Source organism: Natator depressus, chromosome 1, assembly GCF_965152275.1.
Source record: "Natator depressus isolate rNatDep1 chromosome 1, rNatDep2.hap1, whole genome shotgun sequence".
NCBI lineage: Eukaryota > Metazoa > Chordata > Testudines > Cheloniidae > Natator > Natator depressus.
The window spans coordinates 211014492-211039699 of NC_134234.1; the positions used below are offsets into that span (position 1 = coordinate 211014492).

Genomic DNA, 25208 nt, shown 5'->3' on the forward strand with positions numbered 1-25208 from the left:
AGGGGACAGAGCGGTGGAGTGAATGGTGGCACGACAAACAGCAGCAGCCAGAGCATTTGTTTGTTGGACTATGTTTTTGTGACTTTGCTCCAGAGTGCCAGATTTGTGACTGGAAACTTATATAAATATACGTTTCCTAGAAGGCCAAGATTTTTAAAATGCATTATTTGTTAAGGTTGTTATCTCACATCATCGCTATCTCAAGAGGAGTTTCTGTACTAAACTTTATTATTTTTATGTAAGAATGGCTATATTGGGTCAGACCAATGGTCCATCTATCCCAGTATCCTGTCTTCTGACAGTGGCCAATGCCAGGTGCTTCAGACGGAATGAACAGAACAGGGAATCATCGAGTGATCCATCCCCTGTTGTCCACTCCCAGCTTCTGGTGAACAGAGGCTAGGGACACTCAGAGCATGGTGTTGCATCCCTGCCCATCCTGGTTAAAAGCCCTTGTTGGAGCTAACCTCCATGAACTTATCTAGTTCTTTTCTGAACCCTGTTATAATTTTGACCTTCACAACATCCCCTGGCAAAGTGTTCCACAGGTGACGGTGCATTGTGTGAAGAAGTACTTCCTTTTGTTTGTTTTAAACTTGCTGCCTATTAATTTCATTGGATAACCCCTGGTTCTTCTGTTAAGTGAAAGGGTGAATAACACTTCCTTATTCATTTTCTCCACACCGGTCAAGATTTTATAGGCCTCTATCATATCCCCTCTTAGTCATCTCTTTTGCAAGCTGAAAAGCCCCAGTCTTTTTAATCTCTTCTCATATGGAATCTGTGTCACAATCCAATGGCCCCCTCCCTCGGGGGTCCCCTGGGGAAGGCATATCAGCATTGTATATTGCTAACACTGTTGCAGGCATTGCAAGGTATTTTGGGAAGGGTTAAAGGTGCGAGTGTGGAACGAAAGGTTCCTTTGCAGGTTGCGAGAGGCCGAAGAGGGAGGGAGAAAGAAGAGAATGGGTTAACTTGACTCTCCAGCTAGGTCCAAAGATAAGAAGCTGACTCCAGCCCAAGGCCACAACAGACTCTTGGCTACCTGCCAAGAAAGACGGGTGCCTAGATTCCAATCCCAATCAGCCATGAGAAAGGAGAACTAAGCTGAGCAGTACTGCAGAGATTGCAAAAACTAGTGAGACAGCGAAGGCCAGCGAGGAGGAAAAAGTCTCGCGTCTCTGAAGCCGGTGTGTTTTGGGAAAGCTGAGGAAGCTGCAGAAAGCCGGTTTGGACTGGAACAAAGAGCACGGGGGACAGAGGTCCCTGAACGAAACGACCCCAGAAGAACCCAGGACTTAAAACCCTCCTGAGAGCCGAAGCAAGTTGGAGATCAACAGCAGACCCTGGACGACCTGTGCACAGGACAGAACTCCCGTCCACCTCTCCCCCTCTTCTTCTTACGTTACACCCGGGCTTGGTCAGCCTCGGGTAGTACGTGTATGAGTATGAAAGTGGGTTGAGGCTTGAGGCACTAACACTTTCTTCCTTCCTCTGAGTGACCTGGGGAACCCCCAGCACTCTCCGCTGTTATTTTACCTTACTTTATTAATAAAGCTTTGAAACTTAGACACTTGGTGTGCTCCTTCATCCCCTCACCTAACCATCCTGCAGCCTCAGCCTGATCACCTGACACCTCAGGCAGATTGGTAACATAAATCTGTCACATCTGTTCTATACCCCTAATCATTTTTGTTGCCCTTCTCTCTGTACCTTTTCCAATATATCTTTTTTGAGATAGGGTGACAGAACTGCACGCAGTATTCAAGATGTGGGCATATTATGGATTTATATAGTAAAAGTGCAGGAGCTTGGTTTGCCAGACTGATCAGCCAAGCCAATACTGACAACCTACATGAAAAGGCTATGAAACACCGTGCCTCTGGACTGCATCAACATGCAGAAAGCCTTATAAGCCAGTCACTGTCAAAGCCAATTTTAGAAGTACTTAATAAGGCTGTATGAATGCTGGAGACACAACTCAGTTTATGTGAGCCAACATGGCTGTTGCATCATACTTTCTATTTAAGCAAGAGATACCACACACTACAAACTGGAGGCCAATATTAAGTGCATTGTCACTTGTTAATCCTGAAGTTGGACACTGGGTCTGAACAAGACTGGCAAATGCTCGCTATCTTTCTGCAAAAATCTCAGCTGTCTAGAAGCATGCGGTGCAACAGTGAAAGACTCAGCAGTTGAAAAGTGAAGAACTCTCTCACCACATTCAAAGAATGTGCATACATGGCTGATGAATGCATCAATGCAAATAGGCATCAAGTATTAAGGCATTATGTATGTTATCTTGGTGTCCATGGTAGGCCAGTAGATGCATTATAAATGTTCAGGTTATAGAAGACACGAGCTTCATCTGAGACATCTTAGAAAAGTTAAATGCTTGTAAATTGAGCCCTAAACAGATAGCTGCTTGTGCATTTGATGGAGCTACAAACTTTTCTGGAAGACATAGTGGAGTACAAGATTTGCTCAGAGAAAAGTGTAACCCTAATCTCTCCTATACACACTACAGAGGCCATCTACTCCAGCTAGCGCTATTACGAGCTGAAGAATCTTCAAAAGAAATTAAAAAGCCATACTTTAATGGCTTTGTTATACTCTTTTTTTCAGCAAGAGTCTAAAAGGACTGAACGTCTTGGAAATAAATAGAAGATACACTGGGACTGAAGTTCTAATTAGTCCAACCTGGGAAAACCAGCTGGTTTTCTCATGAGCGATCCTTGGCTGTTGTCTTAAAATTACTGCAACTGTTATTACTGGCTTTGGAAAGCATCTACCAAGATAGGACAGATCTAAGTAGTGAGGCTGGTGGACTACTTTTGTTACTAATTTCAGAGAAGACTATTGCCATTCTCTCTCTTGTAAGTCTATTATTGAAACCACTTGGGTCATTAAACAATGCCATCCAGGCATCTGCTACAACAATAGTAGATCTTTTTCCAGCAACAGAAGCTACTCTTGGATCAATCAGAGAGATATCCATTGAAAACATACTGGAAGAAACAAAGACTTCAGTCCAGAAGTAGACTAATGAAGGCACTTATATTGACTCCTTAAGTGAAGAGGACAAGAAGTGTTTGTTAAGTCAGCTGAAAAAGTACACAGACTTGATTCTTACGAATCTACAATAGTGATTTCTGGATTCTACTCAACCGCTATGTAGCTTTTACAGATGCTTGTCTTATAAAAGAACTACTGTGGAGTGGAGTGAGGTGCTACCAGCAATGGGGCTGCCATGTGATCAGGACAGAACAGAGAATTCTGAACACAGAGTGGAATATCATATGACGAACGAATGAAGATTCAACTTCAACTTCTTCTTCTTCATCATCATCACTAGTCATTTGACCCAATCTTTGTGCTACGTTTCCTGGGATGAAAGAAGTAGGAATCCATCTCTTGCTACTCCCAGTCACAACAGCTACAGCTGAGCCTTCTTTTTCCTCACTGAATAGCCTACTGTGTTCTGAAAGAAGTCGCCTTCTGCCCTATCATGAGCATATTATGAAGGACTGGAAGTAATGGACCCTCTTCAAGAAGGGTCCATTACACCAAGTAGTTGTGCAAAATTACAACAAGAAACCAAGAAGGATGTAGATATAGTGTTTCATAGTAGGCTTGAGTAGCCAACTTTAATTTCTGTGATGATTTTAAAACATGAGTTAAATCTAATAAAATGGTCGTGAAACATTTTTCAGTTTTTACTATGATGCCTTACTGCCCACCTTTGCCCTCACAGTCTCAACACTCATCGGCCCTCATCCCCATGTACATTCAAATACCCCCCTATAGCGACGCAATGACTCACCGGTGCGGCACCTCCTACTGGTCAGCCTGGGAATTACCTCTCCAGCATATGAAGCGCCCTCTGCAGGCTGGTGTCTCGCCTGCCGCTGGCCCCGTGTCCCTCCCGGACCCCAGTGCCCCTTTCCCTCAGGGATCTGCTCCAGAAGTACCCCCACTCTGGGCCTCCCCTCCCAAGGGAACCCCCAACCCTCTAAACCCACCTTGCCTCAGTGGCTACTGCCAGTCGTCATCCAGCCCCCTTTCCCTGGGCAGACTGCAGTTCGTAATGGCCACTCATCACTGGCAAGGGGGTAGGACCAGCTCCCTCTGCCTTTCCCCGGGCTGCACCTCTGCAGCCCCAGTATCTTTTGGCCGTAAACAAGGCCTACAGCTTGGGGGTTTACCAGGCTGGAGCTCTCCAGCTCCGTTTGCTCTTCCCCAGCACTGCTCCACATCAAGTACCTTGCTCCCAGGCAGCTAGCCCTTCCCCCTCCAGGGCTAGAGTGAGACTCCTCTTTTCCTGGCCCCCAGCCCTCTTATAAGGGACAGCTGGGCCCTGATTGAGCTGGCCATAGCTGTGGCTGCTACTCCAATCAGCCTAGGTTGGCTGTTTTAACTCCTTTTTCCCAGCTGCAGCCCTCTCCAGGGCTGCTTTAACCCCTTCAGGGCCAGAGCAGGGTGACCACCCCATTACACCCCCCAATTTCAATTCCTGAGGAAAACACTGCCCATATCCCCTTCTCTTCCCCATCCCCTCCCCCTTTCCCTCCCCCCATCCACTTCTCTTCCCCCTGCCCTATCCCCCCTTCTCCACTGTCTCTTCCCCCATCCCCCTTTCCCCAGCCCTATTCCGCCCCTCCTGCTCTGCCCCCCCCCACCCCCACCATGGGCACTCACCATTGTACAGGAAACAGGCGGGTACTAGGGCACTAGGACCCAGGTGGCCTCCCGGGGCAGCTGATCTGTTCTCCTGCTCCCCACCCAGGCCTGGCTGCCGGGCTGCAAGGCTTACTCTGCTTGGCCTGCTGGGGGGAAGTGCAGTGTGAGAAGGACAGAGTTTCCCCTCTCCCCCCACCACCCGCTGTTTGCAGGCCGAGTGGTGAGGTGAGGTGTCACGTGATGCTGCGTGCCCCCGCCCCACACCTCACCTCTGTCTGTGGGGCAATGCCCTCCCTGCATCCCTCCAAACTATGCCCACGAGCATAGGGAGAAGTAGAGAGGATTGCACAGGGAGGCCATGGCACAAAGGGAGTGTGGGGATGGGGGAAGAAGTTGGGGATGGCACAGAGGTTGTTATACCAATAAAATAAAAACCAGCAGAGTCTTATTAAAAGGAAAAAGGCAAAATACCACATTTATTGTGAATACAGAAAGAATCATAGTAAGCAGTTAGTTATAGCTATAACATTCCATTCGATCTCATACTTATTCACAATTTCATTCCTACAAACACACACACACAGCTTCTGCAAGGTTGTTATCATAGTAAGCAGTTAGTTATAGCTATAACATTCCATTCAATCTCATAGTTATTCACACACACACACACACACACACACACACACACAGAGGTTCTGCAAGGTTGTTATCATAGTTACCAGCCTTAGAGTTGCTCATGCCAAGCCACTGGCCAGGTGGCCTGGACATGAGGCGGGAGCAGGGCCTTGTCAGATGTTCATCTGATGCTCCTGGAAGTTGGTTTGCAGAATCAGACCCCCAAAGTTCTCACTTTCTAGAGTCCATTTTTATAGGAATTTCTTCCTCTGCCAGTCTATGGGAATTGCTTCATCATGCTGTTGCTGAATCAATCAGCAGATGTCACATTCCTGACGGCTCCGTGCTGCTAGATGTTATCTTGTTCTTTGGTTCTCCCATTCTTGAGGCTGTTGGGTGGATTCCAGCCTGCCCTCCGGGGGTCCTCTAGTTATTTCCACTTGACGCCTTCTTCAGCCAACGGACACTGGATTCTTAGTGGCACCTAACTGGCACCTCCCTGATCATTCAGTTATTATCCACGCCAAGCATCCATCCACATACATCCTCTATCTCTATTTTAATCACAATTGTTAATACAACAAAAGGGCGGGGAGTCTCTGGGTGCTGTTTCTGGTGTTACAGAGTATTGCTTTGAGTCTCTCTCTGTGTGAATTGCTTTGAGAACAGACTCTGTCTTAGAATGTACTAACACAATTAGCAGCTTGCAAGTTTCACACATAGAGGGAGAGAAACAGTACCAAAAACCAAGAGACCTCTTAATTAGTAATACCCTGGAATTTAAACTATGGGGAATCAAACTCATTTGTGATTTTAATACAGAACTTCTTTAATATGATCCAACAAGGTGAGGTGGTGAGGGGATTCCAGACAGGGGGCATGAGGGAAAGAATGGCTGAACAGGTAGTGTTGGAGACCATATTTAGCCCAAAATAGTATTTTTCTTGCAGTTGCAAGAAACAACAGTAAGTTAAAAGATGCCAACGGTTCTTGGATACAATCACAAGAAGTTTTTCCGTTTTCAACTGAGGGCTTGTCTGGACAAGTTAACATACTTGTGAAGGCCAGAAGAGACCATTGTGATTATCTAGACTCACCTGTATAACTCAGGCCACAGAACTCCCCCAAAATAATTCCTAGAGCAGATGTTTTAGAAAAACATCCAGTCTCAATTTAAAAATTGTCAGTGATGGAGAATCCACCATGACCTTTGGTAAAGAGTTCCAATAGTTAATTACTTTCACTGTTAAAAATTTACTTCTTATTTACATCTAACCGGTGTGTGTGCACCATCCAACAGGGCTGGCCTTACCATGAGGCGAACTGAGGCGGCCGCCTCAGATGCCAGACTGTGCGGGGGTGCCAATAGGGCCCAGAGTGTAGGAAATTGTGTCTGCTGCTGCTGCATATGTATTCTCTCTGCTCTAGATGCACAGAGATGGTGGAGTGCTGTGCTGGAGGAAGGAGGGCACAAGAGACATAACAGGCAGGCAGGAGATAAGGTGAGAGGGAATAACAGAAAGCAGCAGGAGCTGCAGGGAGAGAGAGGAGGAGGAGCCTCTTATGTACCTCTCTAGCACCCCCAGGAGCCTGGACTGATTAACACCAGCTTCTCAGGGAGCTTCCTGTTTCCTGCTGCTTCCCTGGACCCACTTGAGGAGAACAGGCTGTCAACTGAAGTAGTAGGAGCCAGTTAGGCCCTTAAGACGCTGATATCTTCCCTCACTCAGGCCCTGCTACCAGCCTGCTTATTTGTCCCCTTCAACTCAGTGTTGAGAGCCACTATAGCTGGCACAGAACAGCTGTCATGAGTGAAAGAAGAAAACGCCCCTCTGGGGCAGCATTCAGAAAAAGAAAGAAAGCAAAGGAAGCTTTTCTAGCTAAGCAGGAAGGAGCTCTCCTGAGATACATAGACACAAAAATTCACGGTGAGCCTTCTGGCCCCAGTGAGGATGTGAGTGGTGAGGAGATGCCTGATCTTCCAGTTAGTCAGAGTGCAGGTGACCTGGCAGCTACTGCAGCATCCATATCTCCATCTCAAATGTATGTAACCCTGCACATTCCTGAAGAAAAGTGTAGATCAGAGAAGAGTGTGGTGGAGGCGCAAGAAACAGCAGCTGCTGAGTTTAGTTCCTTAAGTCTAGATGATCCAGGACTGTGGACCCACTTGAGCAGTAGCCTGAGGGACTTCCTTGTACTGCATGGGCCATAGCAAGTGAAAAACTTCATGTTCCCCAAAGACAATGAAGACAGAAGTTTCCATCCAACACATTACTGGCATGAAATCCCCAATGGTGACAAAGTGGAGAGGCCATGGCTTATGTACTCAAAAACCCAGAATGCTGCATTCTGTTTTTGTTGCAAACTCTTCCAGTCTAATGTTCCAGCCACACTGGGTTCTACAGGAACAAAGGACTGGAAAAATCTGGCTAGAAATCTGGCATGTCATGAGAAGACAGCAAATCACCAGAGAGTATTCCATAGGTGAAAAGAGCTTGAGATGAAACTAAGGTTAAAGGCCACCATAGATGATCAGCATCAAGAGAAGATTGCATCAGAGTCTCTTTACTGGCAAAATGTTCTGAAAAGGCTCATTGCCATTGTGAGAATGCTTGCTACCCAAAACCTAGCACTGGGTGGCACTTCAGATCAGCTGTATGTGCCAAACAATGGGAACTTCCTTAAAATTGTGGAGCTGATGGCTGAGTCTGATGCTGTACTCCAGGAGCATCTAAGAAGAGTCACCACCCAAGAAATGTACACACACCACTACCTCGGAAAAACAATTCCAAATGAGATCATACAGTGACTGGCAACAAAAGTCAAACAGAAGATTGTGGCAGATCTGAAGTCAGCATGATATTACTCTGTTATTCTGGACTGCATACCTGACGACAGCCATACGGAAGAAATGACTTTAACGGTGTGTTTTGTAACAACAACAGAACCTAGTGAAAATGTCCCTGCAATGGTGACTGTCAGATGTTAGGATATAGATATTCAGGCCTGTCGGTAAAGGCCTGTACTCAAAGAATTTAGGTGTATTCTTATCACTTAGCTAGTTATAGAGGTATAAAAGAAAGAATCAAAATCACTGTCTGCCGGTGTAAGAGCATTCTCTTACTGTGACAGTCTGAGGCCCTGTTCTTAGGCTAAGGCCTTTCGCTAAGCAGCAGAGGCAGCCATAAGCTGGGAAGCCAACAGTCACATCCTCACATCCCAAATTAGTCACATTGAAAGAAGGTGCTATTGGGCTGTTAGGAATACAATCCTGTCCTGATAGTGCCTGTCACCTCCAGAGAAAGGGAAGTGCCTAGAAGATGTAAAAGGAAACTTAGTTTGATAGCATCCTGTCTGGCAAGAACACGCTTATCAATAGCTGGGATGTGAAATCCTCACTTCTGTATTGTTTTGTCATTATAGTTCCCACTTTGCCATTGTTTGTCTGTATAATCTCTGTCTGGTTCTGTGATTGTTCCTGTCTGCTATATAATTAATTTTGCTGGGTGTAAACTAATTAAGGTGGTGGGATATAATTGGTTACATAATCATGTTACAATATGTTAGGATTCGTTAGTTAAATTTCAGGAAAATGATCGGTTAAGGTATAGCTAAGCAGAACTCAAGTTTTACTATATAGTCGGCAGTCAATCAGGAAGTGAGGGGGTGGGAGTGTGGGTGTGTGTGTGTGGGGGGGGGATGGGAACAGGGAATGGGGGTAAGGAAATTGCAATCATGTTTTGCTAAAAGGGGAAATGGGAACAGGGAATGGGGGTAAGGAAATTGGAATCCTTGGCTAAGGGCAGGAATGGGAACAGGGACACAGGTGTAAGGCTCTGTGGTGTCAGAGCTGGGAAGGAGGATACTAAGGAAGGAAACTGGAATCATGCTTGCTGGAAGTTCACCCCAATAAACATCGAATTGTTTGCACCTTTGGACTTCAGGTATTGTTGCTCTCTGTTCATGCGAGAAGGACCAGGGAAGTAAGTGGGTGAAGGAATAAGCCCCCTAACATCAGAGAGCATTTTCTAGAATTTAATGACATTGATGATACTATAGGAGCTGGTATGACAAATGTGATTCTTAAAAAGCTGGAAGATACGGGAATTGCGACAGCTGACATGAGAGATCAGGGCTACGATAATGGTACCAACATGAGAGGAAAGAACAGAGGAGTGCAGACGCGGATCCAAGAGTTAAACCCTCAAGCTTTTTTTGTCACATGGAGTTCTCATTCATTGAACTTGGTGGTCAGTGATGCAGCATCAGCTTCTAGTGAGGCTGCTGAATTTTTTAATGTAATTCAAAGCATCTATGTATTTTTCTCTGCATCAACTCATCGATGGCAAATTTTGAAGCAACATCAGGGAACATCCTCTCTGAAACAGAAACCACTGAGTGCCACATGATGGGAAAGTTGAGTGGAGGTGATAAAGCCTATTAAACACCAAATTAGGAAGATAGATGAGGCCACAGTTGCCATTATGGAGGATAATGCTATGACAGGAACTGTTCGTGGAAGAACAGTGGCAGAGGGAAATGGAATCACCAACAACATACATCACTCCAAATTTCTGTGTCGCTTAGTGTTGTAGCATGACATACCGTTTGAAATAAATGTTGTAAGCAAGAGACTCCAAGGTGTTGACCTTGATATATCTGGAGCAATGGAACAACTGGACAAAGAAAGTCATACCTACAGTCTTACTGGTCAGGTGAGGGATTTCAAAATGTTCTGAAGAGTGCACAGAAGTTGGCAGAGGAACTTCACACTGAAGCTATTTTCCCACCCATTCAAGAAGACAAGAGTCACCAAAGAAGAAAACATTTTGATTACGAGGCACGGGATAATCCCATAAGAGACCCCAAACAACAATTCAAAGTTGAATTCTTTAACCAGGTGCTCGATTGTGCAATACAGTCAGTTGAAGAATGTTTCATGCGGCTCAAGGAACACAGCAGTATATTTGGGATGTTTGTATGATATTCCAAAACTCCTCACTATACCTGAAGAAGACCTATACCAGCAACGGAGGGCACTAGAAACAGTGTTGACACATGATGACATGCGCGATATTGATGCAAGTGATTTAGGTGATGAACTGAAAGCCCTTTCAAGATACATTTCAGCAGGATCAACTCCAAAGGCTGTTCTGGAGTATATGTACACAAATAAGATGACCACCCTCTTTCCAAATGCTTTTGTTGCTCTGCGCATACTTCTAACACTTCCTGTAACAGGTGCCAGTGGAGAATGCAGCTTCTCCAAGCTGAAGTTAATAAAAACACATCTACGCTCCAGAATGACACAGGAGAGGCTGGTCGGCCTTGCAATCATGTCAACAGAGCATGAGCTGGCCCAGACTGTGGACCTTCAGCAGGAAGCAGTTCAAATCTTCGCGACCAAGAAGGCACAGAAAGCACCACTTTGATTATTCAAACAGATACAAATGCCAGTGTTTACTATTGAGATAAGAAAAGTTACATTTGCTGTTCAGGCATTTGAAAGTTAAGTGTAACTTAAAAAATTTGAACAAAGCATTTAAAGTTGTTTGTTCTCCTTTATTGGGGTAGGTAGCAGAGCAGTACCATGAGAAGAGTAGAACAGGAAGAAGGCAGAATTGACACCTTTCAAAGTTTTGGCCAAGCGAGAGGGCATGGGGGCATCATTTGAGCTCCCCGCCTCAGATGCCAAAATGTTGTGGGCCGGCCCTGCCATCCATGCATTAATCCCGTGTCCCGTGTCCCCTGTCTCTGTCTGTCTGTAAAACCTCAGTCCTGTGCCTTGTTGCAAAGAGGGGGGTGGAACAGGAAGAATGCACTGATTCCATGTCTTGATGTGGATGACATGGTTTGACACTAAAATGGATGCTTTTGCTTGCTCCCGCCACCTGGCTGTCCTGCGTCCTCAGCCTTTTCTACAGCGGGGAAGAGCGTCTGCATCTGGTGTTTGGGCTCAGCTCACTCGAAGGTTCAGGTTTCTGAACCCCTCTGATCTCCCCGAGTCTGGGCGCGTTGGTAACTCGGCAGGAGGGTGCCTGTCTCTCTCTGCTGGCTGCCGCCTGGGACTGTCCCTCGGCGGGGCCCCTGCTGAGCCCTGTCCCCGCCCTGGGCGGCGGGGCCGGGGCTGGGAGCTCGCGGGGGCAGTGAAAGTGAAAGTAGGCGCCAGAGGCGCGTGCTGGGCCCCGGGGGGCCGCTCGGGGCCGGGGGCGCGGCGCCGCCGGGGGGATGCGGAGCCTCGCAGGGCAGAGCGGGAGCGAATGGCCCCAGCGGCCGCCGCCCCGCGGGGAGAGGCCGCAGCTGAGGAGGAGGCTCGGCCGCCACCGTCGGTCCAAGTCCGAGCCAGACCTGAGGGGTGTAGCCCCCGTCCCGGCTGGGGCCCCGCGAGCCGTGGGCGGCGCTTGCCCTGCGGACCCCTCCGGGAACCGGGGCTCAGCACGGCACTGCCTGGTGCAGGTGGATACCGGGGACCGCGATCCGGAGCCGGGACAAGGCGCAGGCGGGGAAGCGGAGCCGCTCTTGGGGCCAGGGCGGGGCGCCGGGACCCTAAAGGCCAGCTGGAGACAGGCCACGTGGGGTGAGAGGGGGGAGGGGGGAGGTCTATGGCTGGTGTTTGTGTGACATGATGCCTCTTCCTAGAGCCCCTCATCGTCCCTTCTCCCCAGTTTGCCCTTTCACCCCCTCTGCGACGCCACCCAATCTGCCTCCAAGCCCTCTGCTTCCCCCACAGCCCCTCGCTCTCCTCCACACCCCTGGTCTCTCCTTTCCCCTCCGCTCACTGCCTTCTTCTGCCCTAGCCTGCTCGCCTTGTTCTTTCCCTGGAACAAGCAATACTTCATTATTAATGCGCAAGACAGCTCCTTACACTTCAGCACAGCAGGGCTGAAAGAGATAGGAGAGGAGTGGGGGCAGGGGAAGATTGTGTGGGGAGAGAAAGAGGCAGGGGCTGTGAGAACAGGGTCACCTCACAGGCCATCTGTGAGGGAGGGGATTCCTGGATACACAGGCTGTGCAAGGAAATAAAGGCTTTCGAAGTCACTGCTAGAGCTGGGAATAATTAGGTTTTAGGTTTGGGGAATCGACCTGAAAAACCCAAATGAAAATTTGTTTTCAGTGAAATTGATTTACCACCCCCGCAACAAAATGGAAACGCTGGAGGTGTTTGAGGTTGAACAAAACATTTTCTTTTGACCCAAAACGTTTTTTAAACATGTCAGGTTGTTTGGGGGTGTTTTTCACTCTTTAAAAAAGGTAGCTAAATTTAGAAATGAAACTCATTTTGAAATGGAAAGTTGAAATGTTTCATTTTGAAATGAACTGTTTTGATCTTTTTGAAGAAAAAAAAAATCCATTGTTACTGTCCCAGCCAAAACTATTTGCCAAATTTAACCTGAATTTCACAAATAGTTTTGGTGTCCTGAATAGTGCATTTTTTGGTGAATTTACCATTCATAAAAAAAATATTCTCCCAGCTCTAGTCACTACACACAGGTACACGTGTTGATTCTGAATTATGAAGTCCTCATCTCTTTTATTCCCTGGCCTCACAGTAGTGCTTTGTCTAGCTCATAAATGTCTCCCACCAGGAGTCATTTATGAGCTAGAGGCTCCATCTTTTCATTAATTCCCAATCCTGTTATTGCTCATCCCTTTGCCCCAAGATTGTCACTGTACTATCTTCAGCCCTCACCTCTCCACTTCTGTCCCCTCCTTCTAGTCATGCCACATATACACTAGTTATTCGGACTGTCGATTAATTGCAGTTAACTCACGTGATTAACTCAAAAAAATGAATTGCGATAAAAAAATAATCACACTGTTAAACAATAGAATACCAATTGAAATTTATTCAATATTTTGGATGTTTTTCTACATTTTCATATATATTTTATTCTGTGTTGTAATTGAAATCAAAGTTTATATTATTTTTATTGCAAATATTTGCACTGTAAAAGTGATAAACAAAAGAAATAGTATTTTTCAATTCACCTCATACAAGTAATGCAATCTCTTTGTCGTGAAAGTGCAGTTTACAAATGTATATTTTTTTTTACATAACGGCACTCCAAAACAAAATAATGTAAAACTTCAGAGCCTACAAGTCCACTCAGTCCTACTTCTTGTTCAGCCAATCACTAAGACGACAAACAAGTTTGTTTACATTTACAGCAGATAATGCTGCCCTCTTCTTATTTACAATGCCACCATTTGCATGGCACTTTTGTAACTGGCATTGCAAGGTATTTACATGCCAGATATGCTAAACATTCGTATGCCCCTTCATGCTTCGGCCACCATTCCAGAGGACATGCTTCCATGCTGATGACGCTCATTAAAAAAACAATGCATTAATTACATTTGTGACTGAACTCCTTGTGGGAGAATTGGATGTCCCCTGCTCTGTTTTACCCACATTCTGCCATATATTTCATGTTATAGCAGTCTCGGATGACAACCCAGCACATCTGACGAAGTGAGCTGTAGCTCACAAAAGCTTATGCTCAGATAAATTGGTTAGTCTCTAAGGTGCCACAAGTACTCCTTTTCTTTTTGCAAATACAGACTAACACGGCTGTTACTCTGAAACCCAGCACATGTTCATTTTAAGAACACTTTCACTACAGATTTCACAAAATGCAAAGAAGGCACCAATGTGAGATTTCTAAAGACAGCTAGAGCACTCAACTCAAGGTTTAAGAATCTGAAGTGCCTTCCAAAATCTGAGGGACTAGGTGTGGAGCATGCTTTCAGAAGTGTTAAAAGAGCAACTTTCCAATGCGGAAACTACAGAACCTGCACCACCAAAAAAGAAAATCAACCTTCTGCTGGTGGCATCTGACTCAGATAATGAAAATGAACATGCGTCGGTCTGCACTGCTTAGGATTGTTATCGACCAGAACCCATCATCAGCATGTACACATGTCTCCTGGACTGGTGGTTGAAGCATGAAGGGACATATGAATCTTTAGTGCATCTGGCACGTAAATATTTACAACGGTGCCATGAGAATGCCTGTTCTCACTTTCAGGTGACTTTGTAAGCAAGAAGCAGGCAGCATTATCTCCTGCATATGTAAACAAACTTGTTTGTCTGAGCAATTGGCTGAAGAAGAAGTAGGACTCAGTGGACTTTCAGGGTCTAAAATTTTACATTGTTTTATTTTTGAATGCAGGTTTTTTTGTACATAATTCTACATTTATAAGTTCAACTTTCATGATAAAGAGATTGCACTACAGTACTTATATTAGGTGAATTGAAAAATACAATTTCTTTTTTTTTTTACAGTGCAAATACTTGTAATCAAACATAAATATAAAGTGAGGAGTGTACACTTTGTATTCTGTGTTGTAATTGAAATCAATATATTTGAAAATGTAGAAAACATCCAAAAATATTTAAATAAATGGTATTCTATCATTGTTTAACAGTACGATTAATCACACAATTATTTTTTTTAATTGCACGATTAATTGTGATTAATTTTTTTAATCACTTGACCGCCCTACTAGTTATCATTCAATATAACATGGGTTCCACTCTTTGTGATGTGAGAGGGATGTGTGTTGTAGTGAGTGGACTGAGGTAGGGTAGACCTGGCCTCTAGCATCTCAGTTGTCCATCCTTCTAAGAGGAGAGGTACTCTATCAATGAGTCATTCTCTAGCTCACACTTCTAAAGGAAACCACACATTCACAGAGGTAAACACTTCACATTTTGAGTGCCTAAAGTGAGACACCCACATCCATATTTAGGCCTTATTTTCAGAGGTACCAAGCATCGGCAGTTCCCATTGACTTTTGTGGAAGTTGTAGCTGCTCAGCACCTCTGAAAATCAGGTCACATATTTAGGTGCCTAAATATGGATGTAGTTTGAATCCATGTTTGATTTTTTTTTTAATGACCAAGTCTCTAAACTCTTCAGTTCTATACATGTTTAATTCACTGAAGCTTCTCAACTTTCTCCTTTTCAGGCCTCTGCTCACACTTCTGGTTCTGGAGACGGGTTGCTGGAGTTTTGATTGCCATTATTGTGATTTTACTCTTGGGCTGGTTTAGCTCGCGTAAGTGCTTTTAAGACAAAATGATGTTGGAAAGGCAAAGCAATATCTCTTTTCTTTCCTCCTTCCCACCTCAGAGCCTTCTGGCTGCTATGAGGATGGGAGAAATCTATTATTTATCTCCCTCTCCCCGCCCCAAACCTACTGGCTGCTCTGATGGAGGAGAAGGGTGTCTTTACCTTTCCCCCAGGTTTCTGTTTTTGGGTCCCTGTCAGACAGTAGCCCAAACATGTGACCCTTTTTTGACTGTATTCTGTCAACACACTTAAAATCTCTACACCAGCATATGAAGTGCAAATCTTTCCCAGAGCAACAAGCTGTGCATTTCACCCTGCTCACTGCATCACTGTGACACCCCCCCCATGCCCACCTGGATACAACATGGACTGTGGGACTGCTGTGCCCGCTTTAACTCTCTGGCTCAGGATACCTCTCACAATGCTCTGCTAGTGACAAGCAGCCCCTTCAGGCTTTGCTCTCACACAGCCATTAGCATGCAAAGGCACACCCAAAGTTACATGCAGGCTCTCACAGCCTCTCATAAACTATCCACAGGGAGACACCAGTAAATCCCCGCAGCCTTGCATCCCAGTAATGTGCCATCTTATACTGCTCAAGGCTTCCTTGGACAGTACAAGCTCATACGTCCATCATTTTATCAAACAGAATTAATATGCACCATCCCTTGTTATCCTAAGCTGAGATTCCATAAGCACTTCAATCAAAAATACACTGATAGAGATAAAACATTAAACAAGTTTATTAACTACAGAAAGATAGATTTTAAGTGATTATAAGTGTTAGGTATAGAGGTCAGAGTTGGTTACATAAGAAATAAAAGGTAAAATCCTGAACTTTATCAAACTAAGCAAGTTTTGAATCAAACAGTTTTTCTCACTTTACTGGATGTTGCAGGCACTGGAGGCTGTCTGTCAACAGACTTAGGAAGACGGCACTGTATTGGTTACACTTGGTTCCAGTTTGGAAGGTTTCCTGGCTTCAACCAGAGAAGCTAAGAGCAGAGAGTCACATTCACCATTTTGTGTCAAGCTAGGTTTATGTCTGCTTTGAGTTGTTGTATCAGTGCAAATCACCAAGGATACCAGTGAATCAGGCCTTTAATGAAAACTTAGGTTCAGCAGAAGTTGATGGTACTTTCCTGGGAAAGTTTCCTATGCATTCTTAGTGAATGGACAAATGGACTTTTCAAGTTCACTCAGACCATTTCATCTTCAAACTGCTTAATTACTGTTTACTCTTGGTAAATATTATCATTCCTAGTTTATAGGTGGAGAAACTGAGGCAGAGTTGTCAAGTGACTTGCTCAAGGTCACACAGTAAATCAGTGGCTCAGGCAGATTGGAACTTGAGCTCTTGGCTCCCAGTCTTCTCTTCAATTTTCTAGACTGCATCTAATTTTCCACTTTTCCTCATCACTGTGTCTAACTAGTAATAAAGGCCCAGATCCTCAAAGGCCCAGATTTAGGCTTCCAACTTCCATTAATTTCAGTAGAAGTTAGAGGCCTAAATACGTTTGTGAAACTGGGCAAAAGTGCCTGTATTGCTGTGCAAAATTTGATAGTATTTCTAATCTGATATTAAAATTTTAGCTAAACAGCATCAATGCCTCTCGTCAATTTTTAAATTAGAACCGTCTTTAATTTACATAGAGTGCTTTCCAAGCTCTGTCTTTAATAAGACATTTTAAAAAATAATACCAGTCCTGGTATTTAACAAAACAGCCCCAAAATTGTTCTCCTTGTCTTCTCAGGTCCTCCGAACCTGCGTGTGGTGCCATATTCTAAGTAAAGAAATTGCTGCTTCATCATGTAGGTCATTGAAAGGTTTCAAAGTTCATAAGAACTGTTTAGAATTAATGTTAATTTCAGCTCAGTCCTACATACTTACCTGTATTAAGAGCATGTTAATGAGGTTGCAAAGTCAAGCACTCAAAAGTCAGTAAATGCCCGTATTTCGATTGTCTGTGCAACTTAATTCTGCCACCTTCTGCGTATATATTATGATACAGTCTTTAATTATGTGATCCCATACTATTTTTTCCCTGGGACCCCAGCCTCATTCAGTGTCCAGTATGGTTGGTGTGCAGGTAGTGAGGCAGCTGTTCAATATTTTTATTCTCATTATTTAGTTATTAGTGTACACTATTCAAAGTCTGCAGTGAATAAAACATTCTTCGTTTCCGGTAGTCTGTAGTTGAGCACTTGTCACTGTACTATATGAGGACCTCACAAACATTGAGAAATTTCTCTCTACAATGAGGTAGGAGGGCATTATTATCTCCATTTTACAGATGGGGGAATTGACACAGACCTGCCTGAGACCAAACAGTGTACCAGTGGCAGAACCAGACTTAAAATTTAGGTCCGCTTCACTCCCAGCCTTGTTTTCATTCCTTTAGACCATGCTGCCTTACTGTCAAGCTGACTTTAATTGTCAAGCTGACTTTAATTGACTTTAATCCACTGACTTTAATTGTAGTTATAGGTGCTCAGCAGTTCTGCAAATCAGACCTCAGGTGTCATGGTTGGGTACCCAGAAAATGAGAAACATGTCATTAATAGCCACCTGCAAAATTTTTGGTTTAAGTGCCTTGTTCAGCATCACATAAGAATCCCATGGCAGAGCCAAAGATAGAAATGAGTTTGCCTGTTTGGCATTCACCTGCTTTAACTACGATACCATCCTCTCCACACATTTTCTAACTTCTAGAGCAAGTGAGGCAGGAATCCTACATGCAGCCTAATTTACTCCACAACCCTGATTCGTTCTCTGACCATTATCCATCTGTTGCACTGAATGAGACAGGGACCTGTAAAAAAAAATATGTGATCATGTAATTAAAAACTGTATCATAATGCATATGCACAAGAGGGCCAAATTAAGGTTACACAGGCCACCTAAATTCTGGCATTTTCTAGGTTTTGAGTGCTTTCCTTTTGCAACCTAAATAATGTGCTTTTAACATAGTCTCATAGACTTAAGAGCAGAAGGGATCATCAAGTCTGACCTCCTGCACGCTGCAGGCCACAGAACCTCACCCACCCACTCCTGTAATAGACCCCTAGCCTCTGGCTAAGTTACTGACGTCATCAAATCATGATTTAAAGACTTCAAGTTAGGGAGAATCCACCATTTACACTAGTTTAAACCTCACTGAAAGTGGGTTCTTTTAATAGTGGGTTCTTTTAAAAGTGCCTAAACAGGTTCTTTTAAAAGTGATTTTAATGGGAGTTAAGCACCTAACCTGTTTAGGTGATTTTGAAAAGATCACTGTAAGTGCCAAAGTCACTTTGAACATTTTATTCAATGTCAGGTTTCAGAGTAGCAGCCGTGTTAGTCTGTATTCGCAAAGAGAAAAGGAGTACTTGTGGCACCTTAGAGACTAACCAATTTATTTGAGCATGAGCTTTCGTGAGCTACAGCTCACTTCATCGGATGCATCTCTCACAATCTCAAACCACTTCCCATGCCTCAAAGCCCCAAACATTCTTCACTCAACTGTCTGCCCTTCCATGTCCTGCCAACTTTTAGCTGTGTATTTTCAATACAGAAATTTACAGCCCATTGTCAATTGATAATTTAGGGAGAAAGTAAAATAAATTGAATTTAATATTTTAAATAATTAACAGAGCATATTGTGTTGTATTGTTCAGTTTCATCTGTAATTCAATACAAGCTTCCATTTTTTAATATACTAGAGGTTGCTGCAGAATTTCCAGGTTGTTGTAGCAGTATCACAGACACCAAAGTGCCTTGCCACAGAATTTAAGACCAGCTTGCTGTGGAGTTCTTAGGGAATAGTGAATAAAACACAGTCCTATGCATTTGCTATGTACTAGGATAGTAATATTCACTTCATTTCAAATAAAGATCCTCTCAGATTGCCTCACCTGGAGCCGTGCCCTGATGACTGGTTATACTACAGAAAGAAATGTTATTACCTCTCAGAAGATCAAGCAGACTGGAACTCCAGTCAGAGCTTCTGCTCTGCACACAGGGCTTCTCTTGCTGTGATTGAAAGCCAACAAGAAATGGTAAGGTTTCCATCCTTCTGATACAGTATCCCTTCTCTCACCCCAACGATTCCTGTAATTGTATCACTCTTCCCCCTTCCTCCCTCTCCACCCCCCCTCCCCCATACACCCTGGAATATCAGAATATGCTGGAATCCAACATAGCGTGTGACAGAGCTGCTTGTTACTAACAGAGAAGTCAAATAACAAACAGCATGTTCAATGACGTATAGGTTGTTTTCCATCACCATCCATCACAGAAGCCCATTCATGTTCTGAGATGGGGTGGAAGGAGCTTTCAGAAATTAAAACTGCAAAGTGGGCATGTATTAAAAGTAATCATCAAAGGAAATAAAAAAATTGAGATGGACTTTTTTTGTGTTTCTTTTTTAGTGAACAGAAAGGCCTAAATGTTGTTTTTTTAATAATAATTTTTTGCTTATTAGAAATTTAGGGTCTCCTGTACCCCTAAAGTCAATGGGAGGTTTGCAATTTGACTTCAGTGAGTGCAGGATCAGAATTTAGATCTGATCTACCCAGAAAGAAAATAGAATGAAATGGTGAAATGATATCGCCAAAGTCAAGAGTAAAAATTGAACAACTGGGAAGGTAAGGGACATTTGTTCTGTATTTCTCGACTTTTATGCTGGTGTAACTCTACTGAAATCAGTGCAGTTACCCTGGCATAAAACTCCATCAAGAAAATGGTGAATCAGGCCCCGTGTACTTAAACACTGTAATCTCTTAATCTAGATATGTATTTACTTAGATTTCACCTACTCTCACCCCTCACCACTATTAATTGAGTGAAGTCGTGCTGAAATATTTTGCTGTCCTTCAGAGCATTGTATTATCTGTTATCCATGATACACAGCTGATGATATTAATGATCTATGTACTTTTGCAACTGCAGGGGTAGCGGAGCATGAGGTGAGGTGGGGTGAGGATATACCAGTGTCATTGTGGTGGTTTCTTTCTGACTGGCTCAAGTTGTATTTTGGTCTACTCTGATCAGTGAGCAAGGCTCTGTTTGTCCAATAACATGGCCGACTGGCTCATCCTCCATTGACTATAGGTAGTGACCTCTCTGTGCTTTTAGAGTTGTTTCTTGCAATGAAATTTAGCAATAGAGCAGTAGCAATCTAATCAAGAAAACACATTGGGTTTGATTGTCCACTGCCTTGTATCTTGTGTGGCTGTTTAGATCTGTGCAAAGATGGGGTAAAACCTTCCCTGTTCAGAATGGTGTCATTTTACACCCACTTGGTCAGGCAAAAATGACAGCACAAAGTGCAGGGCTGGGGAGAATCAGACCCCCAGTATCTGTAAAATAAAGGTAGGAACCCATTTTCAGAACGGAAACTCTTCCATACTGAATGGATTCAGAAAAGATGCACTTCTCAGTGTGGAAATTCATTGTGACATATGTTTTGTCTAGAATTTCATAATGAATCGAATACGCACAAGAGACTCTTGGATTGGGCTGCGCAAGAAAGGAGCCAAGTTCTACTGGGTGAATGGAGAGACACTTAATACGAGTCTGTAAGTTGTCTTTCAAATGTGCTATGTAAGAGGAGAGTAAGGAAAGTGAGAAATGAAGGGCTTGTCTACACACAAAAGTTGTTCTGCTTTACCTTTACCATCTAAAGTGGACCCCCACCACCACCCCACCCCAAGTGTGGACACAGTTATACTGGTATAAATGTACTTAGGGGAAGAGGAATAAGCTATGCTAGTAAAAATCACCTTTATACTGATGTAACTGTGTCCACACTAGGAAGGCTATATTGGCATAACTAGTTCAGTAAAAATATCAGGCCCCTCACTGAACTAATTATACCAGTACAAAGCCCGTGTGTAGACCTGGCCTAATGCTGTTGTTCTTCACAGAAGCTGGGGCTATTGTCCCCCTGAAGTATTATTTTCCTTTGTTCATTAGGAGAGAGCTCAGCTTCTTTTTAGTTAGTTAAAGAGGAGAGAAGAATTAGATATTGAAATTGTTGCTGTGTGTATGGTAACAGTAAAATCAAGACACTGGCCCACTTTCTACTCTGTTACGTCAATGCTGATCTGAAAGTACTTCATTGACTGCAATGGAGTTACTTCAGATTTACACCAGCTTAAATAAGAGCAGATCTGAATCAATCTGTTTCATTTAATCTTGTTGCCTGCCTTTTATTTGACCATATGCACATTATGCTGCTACAGTCATGACTACAATACATTGTATCTATAAATTTCCACCTTATGTGAGGAGAAATTGACAGTAGTAATTTTAGTGGGTAAGATTGTTCTCTAAACAGGAATTACCTATGCAATAGGTTAAACTCCATGAGGTTACCCGGTATGTGAATCGTCTAGGATCCAGAGGTCCTGTACTCTTTTAATAGCTCTCTGTAGTATAGCGCTATATTGATAAGGGCTCCAGCACTAGCAGATGTCCCCAGAAGCCCCACTAAAGACTGGTTCCCAGTGTGAACTGGGAAATGCCTGGGGTAGCATTAATTTAGATGATTTTCTCCACCAAGTTGGTGGCCACCTCCACCTCTACCCCTCAAAAACCTAGCAGAGGAGGCTTCTCTGAAGTCTGGAAATCGGGAGACCTATGCTACAGGTGGGACTTTCCCTTTCCGTGGATTCCTCACAAGGTTTTTGCTGGGATTTTGTCCTCTCCATCCATTCTTTCATATCGAAATACGATTTTAGATTTTGAACTGCCTTGCGCATTCCAAACACACAAGCAGCTCCTGTAAGCTAGCATCCAGCTGTGACTAAAGTAACCTTCTTTAGAAAGGGTGTCACATTAAGCAATAGTGGGAGTTTTCCATATACGAGTGTCACATGGTATGCTCCATCTCCCCATGTGTTTTGCTTTGCAAATAGCCCCCACACACTCCTCTCTAAGTCTAACATCATGTGCTTTATTTATAATGTCATATACACGTTCATGGTCTCCATAGCATAAGGCTTTCCCCAAGCTTCTACTTACTCCCTAGACACAGGATGAGAGGAGGGGGGTGAGCTCACCTTTCTGAGCTCCTGGGCTTCTTTGCTCTTCCTTCCAGCCTCCTCCTGTCCCATTCTGTCTCCATTTTAACTGCCCCAGCTGATGAGCTGAATCCCCTTGTTAACTGGTTGATCACCCAGTCTTTAATCAGTTATCTCCCATTTGAGCCCAGACAGGGAGGCTTACAGAGTGCATAGAGTGATGACTCAGCCTTAGGCTATGTGACGGGTTGGATCACAGAAACCCCCTTGGGGCTGCCAGCTGATGTGCCAAGACTACTTCTGCCCCTGCTTTCCTGCCCTGGCAGCTTGGGACTTCAGTGCCCTGCCTGGTTTGAGCGAGACCTGCTAGCCTGCTATAAACCCAGTCCCAGGTCTGAACCATGTCCCCTAACAGCTGTAGGCTTAATTGAAAGCAGCTTAAGAAGTGTTCCTGCTTTAACACTCAGATGCCCAACTTCCAATGGGGTCCAAACCACAAATAAAACCGTTTTACCCTGTATTAAGCTTATACAGGGTAAACTCATAAATTGTTCGCCCTCTATAACACTGATAGAGAGATGTGCACAGTTATTTGCCCTCCCCCCAGGTATTAATACATACTCTGGGTTAATTAATAAGTAAAAAGTGATTTTATTAAATACTGAAAGTAGGATTTAAGTGGTTCCAAGTAATAGCAGACAGAACAAAGTGAATCACCAAGTAAAATAAAATAAAACATGCAAGTCTAAGCCTAATACAGTAATAAAACTGAGTACAGATAAAACCTCACCCTCAGAGGTGTTCCAGTAAGCTTCCTTTTACAGACTAGTCTTCTTCTAGTCTGGGTCTAGCAATCACTCACACCCCCTGTAGTTACTGTCCTTTGTTCCAGTTTCTATCAGGTATCCTTGGGGGTGGAGATGCTATTTCTTGAGCCAGCTGAAAACAAAATGGAGGGGTCTCCCACAGGCTTAAATAGGCTTTCTCGTGTGGGTGGAGACCCCCTTCTCTCTCCTATGCAAAGTCCAGCTACAAGATGGAGTTTTGGAGTCATATGGGCAAGTCACATGTCCATGCATGACTCAGTTTTTACAGGCAGCAGCTATTGCCCACATGCTATCTTGACTGTCTCCAGGAAGACTTCTTATGTGGATTGGAGCCTTCCAAGATCCATGGTTTGTTAAGTGTTTCTTGGTTGGGCACTTAATTTGCACATTCCTTTCTCGAGAAGCTGACCAAATGCTTTACTAAGGCTACTTAAAAATCAAGTAAGTACACAGCCAATATTCATAACTTCGAATACAAAAATGGTAGATGCATACAAATAGGATGACTAGATTCAGTAAATCGTAATCTTTACAGAGATATGTTACATGGCATATGTAGCATAAAACATATTCCAGTTATGTCATATATATACATTCATAAGCATATTTCCATAAAACCTTATGGGGTGCACCATCACAGGCTACTCCTGGTTTGACCCACAGAGAGATGGACAAAGCAACACGTTTGTTCCTCCTGAATCAGACAAATGTCAAATGGTTCCCTAAAATGTGTTCTCTGGGGCTTTGTCAGCTCCAGTTTTAAATGACATAAGCAATGAAGCATTGATCATTTATTTCAGAATTTTCAGACTGGAATTTCTACCTTAATTCCTATTTTCTTATGGTTTTTCAGATTTCCTGTACACCTATCAGGTCATGAAGAATGTGCCCACACAGATTCAATCTCCATTTCCACATCAGAGTGCAGGTTACTCAGGAACTGGCTCTGCAGTGTGGGTCTGCCTCAGTCCAGCACACTTTCTCCATAAAACAGAGCTTGATGTGTAAATCCATTGACTTTCTTCACATGTGGATCACTGGCCTGTAGTCCACAATATCTGAACATTTTGAAATTCAGGATCATGGTAGCAGCAGAGAAAACAGAGCCATTGTGGTAGGGTTCATGAATGCACATCTTCAGTGCCAGCAGGATACTGATAAAGAGAGCAGTCATCCCTACATGGAGAAAAGTGATAATTCCTACAGAACGCTGGTGGTGTCCGAGGGAAGGGCTGATATACTGATAGCAATTGTAGCAGACTTGATGGGCCATTGACCATAATGAGACCTAAGAAATGACTGCAACATTTATGGCGGGGTGGGAGATTGAGGCAAATCTCCTGGCCGCTGGTTATGCGCAGCCAGACACCAGGGCAGTTAGAAGAGCACAGGAGGGCACGGTGCGCATCAGAGAAGCTTTGAAAACCAGTTTCATGACTGGCCAGGCTACGGTGTGAAAGTTCTGTTTGTTTCTCCTTGATGAAATCCCCTGCCCCTTGGTTCACTCTACTTCCCTGTAAACTAACCACCCTCCCCTCCTCCCTTCTATCACCGCTTGCAGAGGCAATAAAGTCATTGTTGCTTCACATTCATGCATTCTTTATTCATTCATCACACAAATAGGGGGATAACTGCCAAGGTAGCCCGGGAGGGGTGGTGGAGGAGAGAAGAACCGGGGGGGGGGTGGAGGTGGTGGGCGTCTGGGTGAGGAGGCTGTGGAACTTGGGGAGGAGGGTGGTTGGTTACACAGGGGCTGTAGTGGTGGTCTGTGCTCCAGCTGCCTTTGCTGCAGCTCAACCATACGCTGGAGCATATTAGTTTGATCCTCCAGCAGACTCAGCATTGAATCCTGCCTCCTCTCGTCACGCTGCTGCCACCTTTCAGCTTCAGCCCTCTCTTCAGCCCGCCACTTACTCTCCTCAGCCCACCACCTCTCCTCCCGGTCATTTTGTGCTTTCCTGCACTCCAACATTGTCTGCCTCCATGCATTCATCTGTGCTCT

General features: G+C 44.1%; 1 long non-coding RNA gene across 5 annotated transcripts; it reads left to right on the plus strand.

Annotated features, from left to right (window-relative positions):
- The first annotated feature begins 11246 nt into the window (after window positions 1-11246).
- On the plus strand, window positions 11247-24766 carry LOC141984803 (uncharacterized). 5 transcript variants are annotated; one of them, XR_012638810.1, is made up of 5 exons: window positions 11247-11269; window positions 15271-15360; window positions 19249-19412; window positions 20830-20933; window positions 24060-24766. It is a non-coding gene; the product is annotated as an uncharacterized LOC141984803 (long non-coding RNA). The 5 variants fall into 5 exon arrangements; XR_012638811.1 differs by having other exon boundaries at window positions 11255-11275; XR_012638809.1 differs by lacking the exon at window positions 11247-11269 and adding an exon at window positions 11553-11754.
- Window positions 24767-25208: the final 442 nt, after the last annotated feature.